The sequence below is a fragment of the Psammomys obesus genome, unplaced genomic scaffold, assembly GCF_907164565.1.
Source record: "Psammomys obesus unplaced genomic scaffold, mPsaObe1.curated_primary_1811, whole genome shotgun sequence".
In the NCBI taxonomy this organism is placed as follows: Eukaryota; Metazoa; Chordata; class Mammalia; order Rodentia; family Muridae; genus Psammomys; species Psammomys obesus.
In genome coordinates this window covers 9003029-9015784 of record NW_026585698.1, presented here as the reverse complement: position 1 = coordinate 9015784, position 12756 = coordinate 9003029, and the positions used below count along the sequence as shown (strand labels likewise).

At 44.4% G+C, this 12756-nt stretch overlaps 1 protein-coding gene across 1 annotated transcript in view; it reads right to left on the bottom strand.

Annotated features, from left to right (window-relative positions):
* The window catches only part of Ank3 (ankyrin 3), a 215046-nt gene that overhangs the window by 185107 nt on the left and 17183 nt on the right, over positions 1-12756 (bottom strand). The gene's annotated exons all lie outside the window — the stretch shown is intronic.

The following is a 12756-nucleotide window of genomic DNA, read 5'->3' as shown; positions in this document are numbered from 1 at the left end:
AAAAAAAAAAATCAAGAGACAGCCATAGCTCCCATCTTGGTAAACATTTCTGTGAACATGTATAACTCCATCTTTGCCAACTGAAAGGTAGCATACATAATCCACACAGGGTCTCCTTGACACACCCAGTGACATTTCTGTGCCGCATAATGTCTCTCTGGTGTGATCATTTCGCACGTGTGTATGCATGTGTGTGTGTGTGTGTGTGTGTGTGTGTGTGTGTGTGCTTCCACAGTGTTCCATTTCCTACTTAACCCAACTCCAAAGGAAGAGTAGAATTTTTCTTAAAACATGGCTATTAAAGCTTTCTCCACATCTCTTTGCATATGCATTTAAACATCTTCTTAGGCTAAAGTCCCAGACGTGTTCAGTCATGCATAACAAAGAGGAACTCTTTTGGAGGAATGCTTTGCTCACTTTAGGAACTGCACATATTAAGCTGGGTAGTGGTGGTACATGCCTTTAATCCAAGTGTTGGCACTTGGGAAGCAGAGGCAGGTAGGTGGATCATTGAGTTCAAGGCTAGCCTGGTCTACAAAGTGAGTTCTAGGATAGCCAGGGCTACACAGAGAAGCCCTGTTTTGAACAAAAAAACAATTACAAAAGAAAGAATTGTCCAAGAGCTGTATCAAACAATGACTGTGTCTATTTAAAAGTACATATACAAATTTTAGGAAGACAGAAAGCCTACCCGCCCCAAACTCACATCTTCCTAGCCCACGTGAGATGGTAAGGTTTTGGCACAATGCTCCCCACTGTGCTTTAATGAATCCAAGTGGTCAGGGTTGTGGTTTCACATTTCATCAGGGGAATGCCCTTGGATGGGAACGGGGTGCCAGGTGGACCGGAGACTGCCTCATTCAGCACTCTCCGTTTCCCTCCAGCAGCTGGCTCCTGGCACTCTTCACAAGAGGCACACCTACATGTCCATTCATCCTTTCATCAAGCCCCACTGACCTCTCTCCCTCGCGTATCTAGTTGACCGTGACTACATGATCATTAGGATCATGAAGGAGAACTTTCTGGGAGCATTTCGGAAGGTTTCACAGGAAGGATAGCAGACGGTTGGAGGTGGGAGGGTAAGATGGGAAGGAGAGTTTTGGACCTGGCCTCTAATTATACGCTGTATATTCCCAACACCCTCCTTCTTTTGCTACCTGCACAAAAGGATGCCTCAGCACCACATTTTTGCAGTTTCTCTTGTGGTCAGGGATTGAGTTATTGGAGACAATTCTAGACAATGACATGGAAACACAGATTGGCTATTGGCTTCTGGGAAGCTGCCTCAAGTTCAGATAAGGGACATGAAGTAGTGAGTCCTGGGTTTTACTTTCTATCTAAAACACAGGTTGAGACACGGAGTGAGGAAACTAGGAAATGAAGCCAACATCACAGAACTCCCTCCCTTGATCTGCAGCTGTCGACTTTCACTCTGCCTGCTCCCTGGGGAAAAGGTGTGCCTTTGTTTACCTTGCTGTCAGCCCAATATGCCACCTCTTGTGCAGCTAAAGACATTCTCCACTAATGTATCACTTCTCTTTTGAGCTGAAGTCTGAAGAGAGGTAAGAAAATGAGAATGGTGTAAGAGGCCAAGGCAAAGAAAGAGAGGAAGACTTGTGCTAGGATTTCAGCTGCCAGCTTAAACACGTATCTTATACTCTTACTATAGGGCAAGGCTAAGTTGACAAGGAGGTGTTTATTCTTGGTGTGAACGCTCAAAGGACCTATGAGGAAATTTATAAGAGAAAAAAAGATATGTTCACCCTGACCAGCAATGAACAGGATATAGTATCATTACCTTAAGATGGAACTACTTCAAGAGAGCCCAAGCCCAAACAACTAAAAGCATGACATAAATCATATATGATCAAAGAGTGAGTATAACACAGACATCACAAATGACGGTCAAGCAGGCAGAAAGGCCAGGCAAAGAGAAGCGAAAGTTTATGTGAAAATAGCAAATCCATTTTAAAAGCTGTTTCAAACCTACTAGAGTTAAAAGCAAAGGGAGACGCTGCTTTTGAGAGAGAGAGAGAGAGAGAGAGAGAGACTAGAAAGCAGATATGTCCAACCTGTGTCCAGAGGACCACAGGCACCGTAGGGTAGCTATGAATGTGGCCCAATATGAAACAGTAAATTTCTGGAAACATTACAAGGGCTGAGGGAAACAGCTCGGTGGATAAAGCACTTCCTATACAGATGTGAGGATCTGAGTGTGAATCCAAAGAAGCCATGTCAAAGCTGGACGCAGCACTGCGAACATCTGTGACACTGGCTCTCCCGTGGTCAGAGGGGAGGCTGAGGCAGGAGAACCTCCCCAAAAGCTTGGGGGCAAGCCAGCTTGGACTTGCAGGGGCAAACAGCAAGAGACCCTGTCTCGGGCAAGGTGGAAGGTAAGGAGTGATGTTTTTTCTTCTGACCTTCACAAGCATCATGTTTGTGTGTTCACCCATACTTACACATACTCACATATACACACGTCATAGACACACACAAAACAAAAACACAACAAAACTCACAGCAAACCATAGTAAGATCTCTCTCCCCTCCCCTTCCCCTCCCCCTCCAGCACGGTCCATAACATGTATCTTGTAGATGGGGGTGTTGCACTGCAATGTCAAAGGCTGGACATGCCCAACAATCTTCATAGATCTTGCTCCAACGGCCCTATCAAAAGGATTATTATTTCAGACAGTGATGTGACATTCTGTAGATGTGACATTCTGTAAAACAGGAACCTCATGAGAGCTAGTGAGAACAAATGTATACCACTTGCTGGAAAGATAAAACAAGGGGCTGGAGCGTGGGCTCTGTGGTTAAGAGTGCTCACAGCTCTTTCAGAATATTGGGGTTCAGCTCCCAGCTTCCACATGATGGCCCATAATAGCTTGTAACTCCAGTTCCAGGGGATCTGATGACCTCCCTCTCCTGGCCTCTGCATGTACATGGTTCACATACAGGCAAGCAGGCATATACATGCAGAAATCAAAATTAATAAAAATAAAAAATAAAACAAGGAGTTAAAAATCCACTCAGGCACTGTGCAAACCGCTTACTACGGTAACAAAGAGAAGACCTTCATCAGTGTTGAAACGAGACAACACAAAACAACACACCCAGGGCAGTCACCAGATGTTTTGGATAAGACAGCACAGCACAGTTAACACTGTTCTAAGGGCTTACTCCCTTGAACGCAATTGTGCAAAGATCACCGCATGCGCACACGAGAAATACAGGTTATATCCTTCATTCAAGGCCCAAGAAACAGAGCTTTAAAATCCAATAGAGGAAACTACTGACTAAATGACCACCTCCTCCCAGCATCTTGCATCCTGTCTACAGAGCAAAAGCTAAAATATTCGCTGGAGAGGATGAAGGAAAATGAGAGAAGATGGACTGTGCCTCCTGTGGCCAGATGCTCCTCGAAAGGACCCAGCTGCTTCTATACACTGAAGTATTGCGGTCCTGAAATATGCCCAAGTGACCAGGTGAGCTAAGATACGGTCTAATGAAGAGAGACATGGCCCCACTCTCAAATTCTGTACTCTACTAGTCAAAAATTGATAACACCCAAATCACTATTTCCACGGAACAATTTCCAAATATTTGTTGCAGAATGTACTTCGAGAGCAGTAAAAGGCAGGCACGCTGTACGTGAAAGGGAACACCCAACTTTTGAGGCATTGAATAAGGTTGCAACACTATGCCATTTGTTAAGATCTTTTCTCATATAGTTGACCAATATTTTAAAATATCTTCTGACTAGCCTTGTTGGAGCATTACTGTCAGCTCACCACTGGTAGACTGAGGCAGGAGAATTACAAGCCCAAGGCCAGCATAGGCTAATCCACCAAGATTCTGTGCCAAACCAAAGCAAAACCCAAACCGAATGAAAACCTAAAACCTCACTAAATAAGTGAGTATAATTTCTCAGTGTCAGTAAAGAAAAGATGTTCACCAATTTGGCCATGACATTTTTAGCCGAGATTGAACTTGAACAATGTTCTTTAATGGGATATCTTCCAAAATACTTTACAGCTGACCATTTCAGGAAACTGGCTCATCACCATGGGAGAAGCATTACTGATGTTTACATTTTGTAGATGAAGTACCACATGGGAATCAAACTCACAGGTCCTAGAGTCAGTGAGCAGTGGAGGTGAGGTTCGAGCAGAACCCAGGATTCTCACCCAGAATTGACCCTCACAACCATGAGAAAGTTCCATTGCATCAGAGATGTTAACAGCAGTCACAATCATTGATACTAACAAGAAACCACAGCTCAGAGGTTGGAGAAATGGCTGGCTTAGTGGTGGAGGGTACTGGCTGCTCTTGCAGAGGACCGTGGTTTGATCCCCAGCGCCCCGATGGCAGCTCACAACCAACTGTGACTCTAGACTAAGGATATCTGACTCCCTTTTCCGGCTTCTATTGGTACCAAGTATACAAGTGTAAGTAAAACGCCCGTACACGTAAATAAAATTAAAACAATAAACTGCAACACAACAGAGAGTTTCTGAGACCACTTCACACATGTTTAATCTCTGCGAGTATGCCAAACCTCCTCCCGTCCTCCCTCTCCTGCCAAGGGCAAGATATACTTGCATTTTGGACGAAGTATTAAATTCACAGGGCTTAGAAACCCTGTGGGAGACCAGCCAGTCTCTCTCTCTCCTGGATCCTGGGATGGCATACTGACAGGAAATGGCCTTTCTGTGCCACGGCTTCTGCAGGGTCAGGCCTGACCCAGCACTTTGCAGACTTTTTACAGTTGACATGTTTTAGGGGGGAGGTGGAGGAGAGGGAAGAAATCACCCAGAAGTCAGCAGCATCAAGCCCACTGACCTTGAGCCAGAAGTGTAACTTCCATGAGAACAAGACAGCCCTTTGCACTGAACTGGAAGACTCCAGAGTGACAATATTCACAACGTCCTTTGTATGTAACCTTAGTGTTTATGCTTACACCTCTCTTTACTTGAACCTAATTATACTCTCACGCAAACCTTTTATTTTACCCCACCCCCACAGGAGCAGCCATTTCATCTCGTTTTTAGATGCTTCAAAAGAGCAGCATCGCTAAAAATTCCCTACCACTCTTAAGGCAACTGAGGCAGAAAAACCATCAATAGGAAGTTCTCCCAGAGGCAGACCCCAGAGCTTCCGGGATCCTGAAGTCATGGCAAGGATCCGATTATGAGTTAGATGGCACACAGGACCTTATATAACTGTCCTACTAAATGCGGGCCTCGCACGACATCTGACAGAAGTCCTGCTCTAAAAGAGTTTGTTTAAATTTTTCATCAGACACCTTTATAAAAAATTGAAACAGAATATGTATCCGTGAGGTAGAGGAACAGCTTGATAAAAATGAGCCAAGGACTACCAATTACTTCAGAAGCCATCTTTATGGGAGTGTATATTTCCAATGCCTAAAATACCAACCACACACCGGCTTCTAAGCGAGGGAAAAACAGCAAATTCTTTCTGGACTGTGCCATGGGGTTTACAGACGTTAGGCGGTAATTTCTGAGTATTAAAAAACCTTTGTGCTGTCCTTTGTGCTGTAAGAATGGCAGTGGTGCCTGGATTTCAAGGTATTCGTTTCCATACCATGAAAGGCCCTTTGTTTCTTTTCCAAGGTGACTAGGTTGGGAGGTGACAAAAGCTTCACCGATTACAGGCTACAGGTCCATCCATTCAGTCACCACGGCCGCACTGCGGGGAGATCTCAGACCCAGCTCCCACGTCCTCTGTGACATTTAAAATCTAGAGCGGCGGATCCCTCGGAAAAGGATGCTGCCACTCAAGAAGCAGATGAGAGCGCCCAGTGCTTTTCAAACTTAAATATTAGGCTCTGCCAGCCCCCAATACTAAATGTTTCAGTCCTCTGGGCTTTCAAGGCAAGGAGGGAAGGCATGTGTGTCTCAGATGGAGAGAGCCTGCCGGGAGTACAGATGGGGATTTTATGGCTTGTCGAATGCTTTTCTATTTTAATGAAGAGAATAAATTACAACAGCAGTATGATTTCATTCCCTACCCCATGTGCTGCAGTAATGAAATCAAAGTTAGCCCTCTGTCCTGGGCTCCCCTCGCTCTGCATCGTGCGGTTTACTGCAAGCCCTAACGGTGATTTTTCAAGAACATCACACTGGCTCTAAAGCGGGATGGAAAAAAATCTCTAACTGTGAACATCCAATACAGACAGAAGATGCGATATCCTCTGGTTATCAGGAGTTCGGGGGCAGATCCCACCACTTTTCTGCCGCAGTCTGTAGGCACAGAGGAGGCCTGTGTGTGCACAGATATGTAAAGAGGGCTTGACTGATGTCCTGTCAACCAAGGGAGGCTGATAGGGGACCCAGGCAGGCCCTGCTACTCTGACCTTGGGAGTGTCCTAGGATATATGGGTTCAGCCTTGACCATCATGGATAGGTCTTACTAAACTGACATTAACTGATTCTTTGTTAATTTTTTTTTTATGTATGAATGTTTAGTGTGTGTGTTTGTGTGTGTGTGCGCACATCTGTAGGTGCCCAGAGTTTGATGCTAAGTGTCTTCAATCTCTTTCCATGTTTTCTCGTTTCGTTTATTTATTGAGACAGGCTAACTCACAGAAACTGGTACTCACTGATTGGCTAGAGAGCCTAAGCAGCAAACTCTAGAGAGCCTCCTGTCTTCACCTCTAATCTTTTCGCAGGAGTGCTGGGGTTATAGATTCATGCCACTGTACCCGGCTCTCATAAGCAGGTTATGGGAACTGAATTCGGATAATCAGAATTAGACTTTCACCTCGTGAGCTATCTCACAGGCTTTGATGTACTTCAAAATTATCTATCTATATCTATCTATCTATCTATCTATCTATCTATCTATCTATCTATCTATCTATCTATCTATCTATCTATTTTGGTTTTTAAGACAGGATGTCTCTGTGTAGCCCTAGCTGTCATGGAACTTGCTCGGTACACCAGGCTAACCTCAACCTCAAAGAAGCACCTACCTCTGCCTCTCCTGAGTGCGTGGATTAAGGGCACCACCACCACCACCTGGCCTGAATTATTCTTAATATCACTCATAGAAATGCCCAGATGTAAAGATTCTCCCGTGACACATCTTCACGACCTATCACGTCTAAGAGTGAACCTCAGATCCTAAGCAAAGCTGACACCCTCAGTGGCTGCTTCCACTGGGAGAGAGACTTGATACTGGCAGGGTGAGGAAAGGGGGTTGAAGTGTTCTGCATTTGTTCTGGGGGGTGGGGTTGTCAAAATCGATTAATTGCGCACTTAGAAACTGTATTTGAGAGTATGTCAATTAGCCTTCAATTAAAAAAAAAAATCTCGGCATTAATAATACAACTCTAGGGAGAGCCCCTGTCCAGGCCTTCTGGACATGGAAGTGTAAGCCAAGGAAATATAAAAAAGGAGCCCACTTCTGGATGAATGCCACATGAGAGCCGGGAAAGCCTTAGAGGCTCACTTCCCAGGACATGTGAGATAAAAGTAATTATAGCTGAGAGGTGATTGGCGCAGTGGAAGACTGTAAGCGCAAGCTGAAAGTGCCAGTCTAGGAATGCCACCGCACTCTTCTCCATGGGGCTGCAAGGGACAGGGGACTTCCCTCACATCTGAAGCGCATGGCCTGCCTGTGCTCTACAGTGGAAGACCGAGTCAAGAAATTCTGCTTTCCAGAGAATATGCATTCACCTTCTCTGGGACAAATGGACATTTGACCTCAATTGTATAAAATACACAATTATCATAATTAAAATAATTTCTTTAAACTTTCAGGTGCCATCTAATATCGTACAGTCATTCCAGACATGGGGTTTCCTCCTATGTACTGCAGTATGTGGTAGCTATCTATCTTAAAAATGAAGTGCAGGGCTGGAGAGATGGCTCGGCAGATGAAGCATTCACTGTGAAAGCATGAGGAGCTGAGCCGAAATCCTCAGAGGCCAGGAAAATCCGGGTGTGGTTACAGTCCCTGGTATTCTCACTGCTGTTTCAGAGACATGCTAAGGCAGAAGCGTCCCCAGAAGTCCCGGGGCCAGCGAGCCTGGCACAGGCAGTGGGGAGCAGTACAGACACCATGTCTCAGACAAGCTGGAGGCAAAACCCAACACCCAGAGTTGTCATCTGACCTCCATGCACAGGCTGTGGCATGCACATATGTGTACTCTCCCATACCATACAAAAAGACACACATACACACGCACATGGAGACATGCACACGCACATATACAAATATACAAGAACTAAGTATTTTCTCTCATGTTAGTTCACTATGATTCTCCCAGCTAAGTGTTTTTTACCAGGTCACATTTCTGTCAAATCCTGACAGAACTAATAGCTATGAATAATACTGATAAACAGCTCTCTTGTTAATGGGCTTAAATCATGGACAGACACAGACGCACATGTAGAAAAAAAAGCACATGACAGGAAGAACCGGAAAACAAATCAAGCTCAAGAAGTCTGAGTCAAAGCATTCCCCACTGTTGATTAGGACCTGAATGGTGCATATTGCTTAATTTTTTTCTTTGTTAAAGTACTAGGTATACTTGCCTAAAAATGTCTTAGATAAAGGTCTACTGAGCATATATTAATATTTTTGGCTGGAATCCTTAAAGCACAACTTCTTGAAATAGACTTTCAGAATGCTCAGTGAATTTCACAGGAGCTCAGTTTAGTGAGCTCAGTTTAGTTCTCAGGGTGCTGGCTGTGCTCATTTTTGCTGACAGATTCATAAGGGGCTCTGTACTATTAAATTATCATTCTATGACTTTATTCTTTCTTTTAACTCCTGACAGCTTCAGAAAACTAAACAACACAGCTAAAAGAAGTAGAAATGATGTGTACGGTGGCACATCTCTTTAATCACGGCTCTCGGGAAGCGACTATAGGTTAATCTTCATGAATTCTATCTAGGTTAGCCTGGTCTACATAGCAAGGTCCTGGCCAGCCAGGGCTACATAGTCAGACCCTGCTTCAAAAAGAAGAAAAAGAAAAGGGGAAGCAAGAGGAAGAATAAGAGAAAGAAGAAGAGGAGGAGGAGAGGAAGGAGGACAAGGAAGAGGATGAACAAGATGAGGAGGAGGAAGAAAAGGGAAAAGAAGAGGAGGAGGAGGAAGAGGAGGAAAAAGAACAAAGACAACTATCGTAATTGGGCATTGAATCAACATTTTGTCATTCACTCATCATGCTCAATGATTGACAGCTGAGTCAAGCATCTTTGATTTGAATAAGCCTCAGAACAACTCAGTAATTGCTGTCCAGGTTACCAGCTAATTACTCAGAAGGACTTCTGGTCTTTCTTCCAGCTCCTGAGCACTAACTGGCATTTGAGAAGTAATACTACTGAAAACCCAAGTTACCAGTCAGCCCTTAGTACCAAAGAGTACTTCTTACTTCCCCAAACAGTATCTGTGACTGCCACCAGTGGAGCAAAGCAAGAGAGATGGCCGTGAAGCGACCCAACCTTCTGCATCCCTTCCCAATGCAGGATCTGGCCCCTCTGCCCCATCCTCCACCCTAGCCTTTCTCCTCCTCCCCACATTCAGGGAGCTGGTATGCCAACCATACCTCTGTTCTCTACATGCTTCTACACTCTAGCCTGGAGGACTCCAAGTCAGTCTCCAAGTGACTCTGTTCTCACTCAGTCCTCTGTCCTGGTATGTGCCTGGCATAAGCCCTCTACTGACTTCCTCTACGACCTGTATTCATCATAAATATGGCCTTCTGTCTTCTCCCCTCGTCTAACACCCTTACAGGAACCACCACCTTTCATTTCTCTTTGAATCCACAGGGCGTATAAAAAACTGCCTTGCTGAAACATCCCGGAGTCAAAACAGCACCTGTTTCATAGTAACTTCACCACTGCAAATTATTTATTTATGCCCTTGTCATCTGTATTTGCTTTCTGTCAAGATAATTCCCTGTAACTTGCTAGTTTCTAAAGACTTCATCCCTAAAAATCTAGTCTTTCAGGGAGCCAATTGTTTACCTATTAAATTGGTTAGTCTGAAGTATATAAAAATCAGCCTTCATAAACTGTAACACATGACATAATCTGCTTCTCCCTGGTATCCAGCTGATACTGAAATATGTCCATCTGTTCCAGTGACTACTCCGATGATAGAGAAGACAAGGGGTGGGAGCCGAAAGGAGAACGGGAGGAAGAACAGGAGCCCAGTAGGAAGAGAAAAGACAAAACAATGTAATGTGTATGGCAGGTCCTTAATAATTATTTTTGAAAAATGATTTGTACAAATGAGAAAAAAAAACACATGAGAAATTACAACAGAAAATGGGATGATGAGGCACTTGGGAGGGAGCAAAGCTTTCACACAGGGGGATAACTGTGCTGGCAAACGGTCCTGTCTTGTAACAAACACGTATGTCAAAATCAAATGTAAGATAAAACCTAAGCTTTAAGGAGGGAGGGGTAAAACCCACATGCAAAACAGAAACACATTCCATGCAAAGCTGGACTGAGTGGGCTTTCCATTCAGGCTAGACTGCCTTTCCCCAAAGACAACTGGGTTCCTGGTCCCTTTATTGAAAGTGGCCGTCATAAAGGGCTGTATAGCCTCAACATCTCACAGGCTGCACAAGGGCACATGAAATATTGGTTTCCATTCTGTGGCTCTCATAATGGCTGGGAGGGGTCAGGGAGGGATGAAGGGTCTTGTGGCCATGTCAAAAGATATAAGGGATGTTCCATTTGGAGAGGCAGCAGCTCCCATATAAAACTGCCTTCTGCTACAGCCTAAGGGTAGACATAAAGAAGTACTTGGTTTGGTCTTAAATAAGACAGCTCCTTGTAACAACAAGTATCTCAGAGGTAGACTGGATTAGAGTAGGGCACATCCACTTGTGGAAAATTCATATGCAGGCTGATGAAAGATTCCCTGAGCCTTTGTGAAGGAGAGGCCCCAGTTGAGTGACCCTGGAGCTCCCTCCCTCCTCTCTTGTTCCTTGACTCCAGAGACCGGGGATTTTCCATACAACTCTGTCCTTCACAGTGGATGCATCTGTCCTTTACATGAATCCTGTGCAATCCTACGCCGTCGCCCTTTCCCTCACATAAAATAAATGAAATTATTCATTCACTCACTCTAATGAAACAATTGAACAATCCGTTTTAATCTGTAGTCCATGAAAACCATCATGAATACATTAAATAGAACCTGAGCCTTGCCTGCCATGGAGATTTAAAACCCAGCATTCACTATGAAACAGACTGAAATGGCGTTTGTTGTCTCAGTGATGTAAATATTATTCTCTTTCACACATAACACCGAAGAAGACACAGGACACAGTAGTGGTTCTAGCACAACACTTGCCCAATGAACAGAACAATGTTCTCTAGGTAGGACATGAGAAAGCCAAGTAGGATTACACTAAATACTCTTGACCTCTTGGCATTTGATAACCTATGAAGAGCTTCATCCGTGGCAGGACATTCTGGGGGGCAAAAAAAAAAACAGAACCAAGACAAAACAATCAAAACAAATTTAAATTTACTAGCCCCAATAATTAAATTAGAAAGTGTCGCCAAATCTATCTCTTTGAATCAAATACCTCATTGACTGGTGTAAGGTGCCTTGTAAGGCTGTGAGTTTTAGAGGTTTAAGTGTACTTCCTGTAGCTAAGGTGAGACGGGCAGTAGGAAGGTCGAAGTTCAAAACAATCAAAAACAGGAGGGCAGGCATGTGAGACTCAGGAGCCAAAGTAAAAAATTTAGGAAGAAAAAATATTCAGTGGTAAGACTAGGAATTTGAAAACGAGAGCTAGACCCCCTCAGGGGCAGACAGCAGTTTGTGGTCTGAGATAGGAGGGCAGGCAGTCACAGAGGCAGAGCTATGAGCTCTGTAGCTCATTCACATGCCTGGCAGGTCTGGTCTGGTCTCACTTTCCAGGCTTCCGTTTGCCTTCCATCCATCACAAGCCAAAATACTACCAAATGGAAAATTTCCAGAAACAAACGTCCCATACGCTGTGACTAGCGGATAGCTCTGAGTGGTGTGATGAGATCTCCGGCTGCTCTGCTCCAGATGAGGACCATGCCTGGTGCTGCCCTGCTGGAGGTGAGCATCCCTTGTAGATCATGAACGCCTTGTTTAGCCCACCTGCCATCAGCTCAGACATCACATCAACCATTGTACCGTTGGCCCTCACAGTGTGTGTGTTCAAGGGACCCTTGTTTTAATGAAACATGGCTCCAAAGCTGGGCTCAGTGGTGCACACCTGTAATCCCAGTGCTTGGGGAGGCAAAGGCAGGCCTCTACGAGTTTGAGGTCAGCCTGATCCACAAATGGAGTTCAGGACAGCCAAGGCTACACAGAGAAACCCTGTCTCAAAAAACAAACAAACAACAAAATAGCTCCAAAGTGCAAGGGTAAAGATGTTGGCACATTTAAGTTGTCTAATTCTATTTCACTTACTATCAGTTGTTAATCTTACTGTATTTAAACTATGAGTTAAATTTTATCATAGGTATGCATTTATCAGAATAACACGGCATACATACAGGCTTAATACTGTCTGTGATTTCAGCTATCCGCTGGGGATCCTGGAATGTCTTCTCCCCATATGAGGGGGATTGCAATATGCTATTGGGAGAATAGCTTGGCCATCGAAGTTTCTTCACAAACTCCTACAACATGGGAAAGTGAGTCCCTGGCGAGCTAGGTTAGGCTGTCACGCTACCTCAGGAGACTATAATGCAGCCTCTTCTGTCACCAGCAGAATC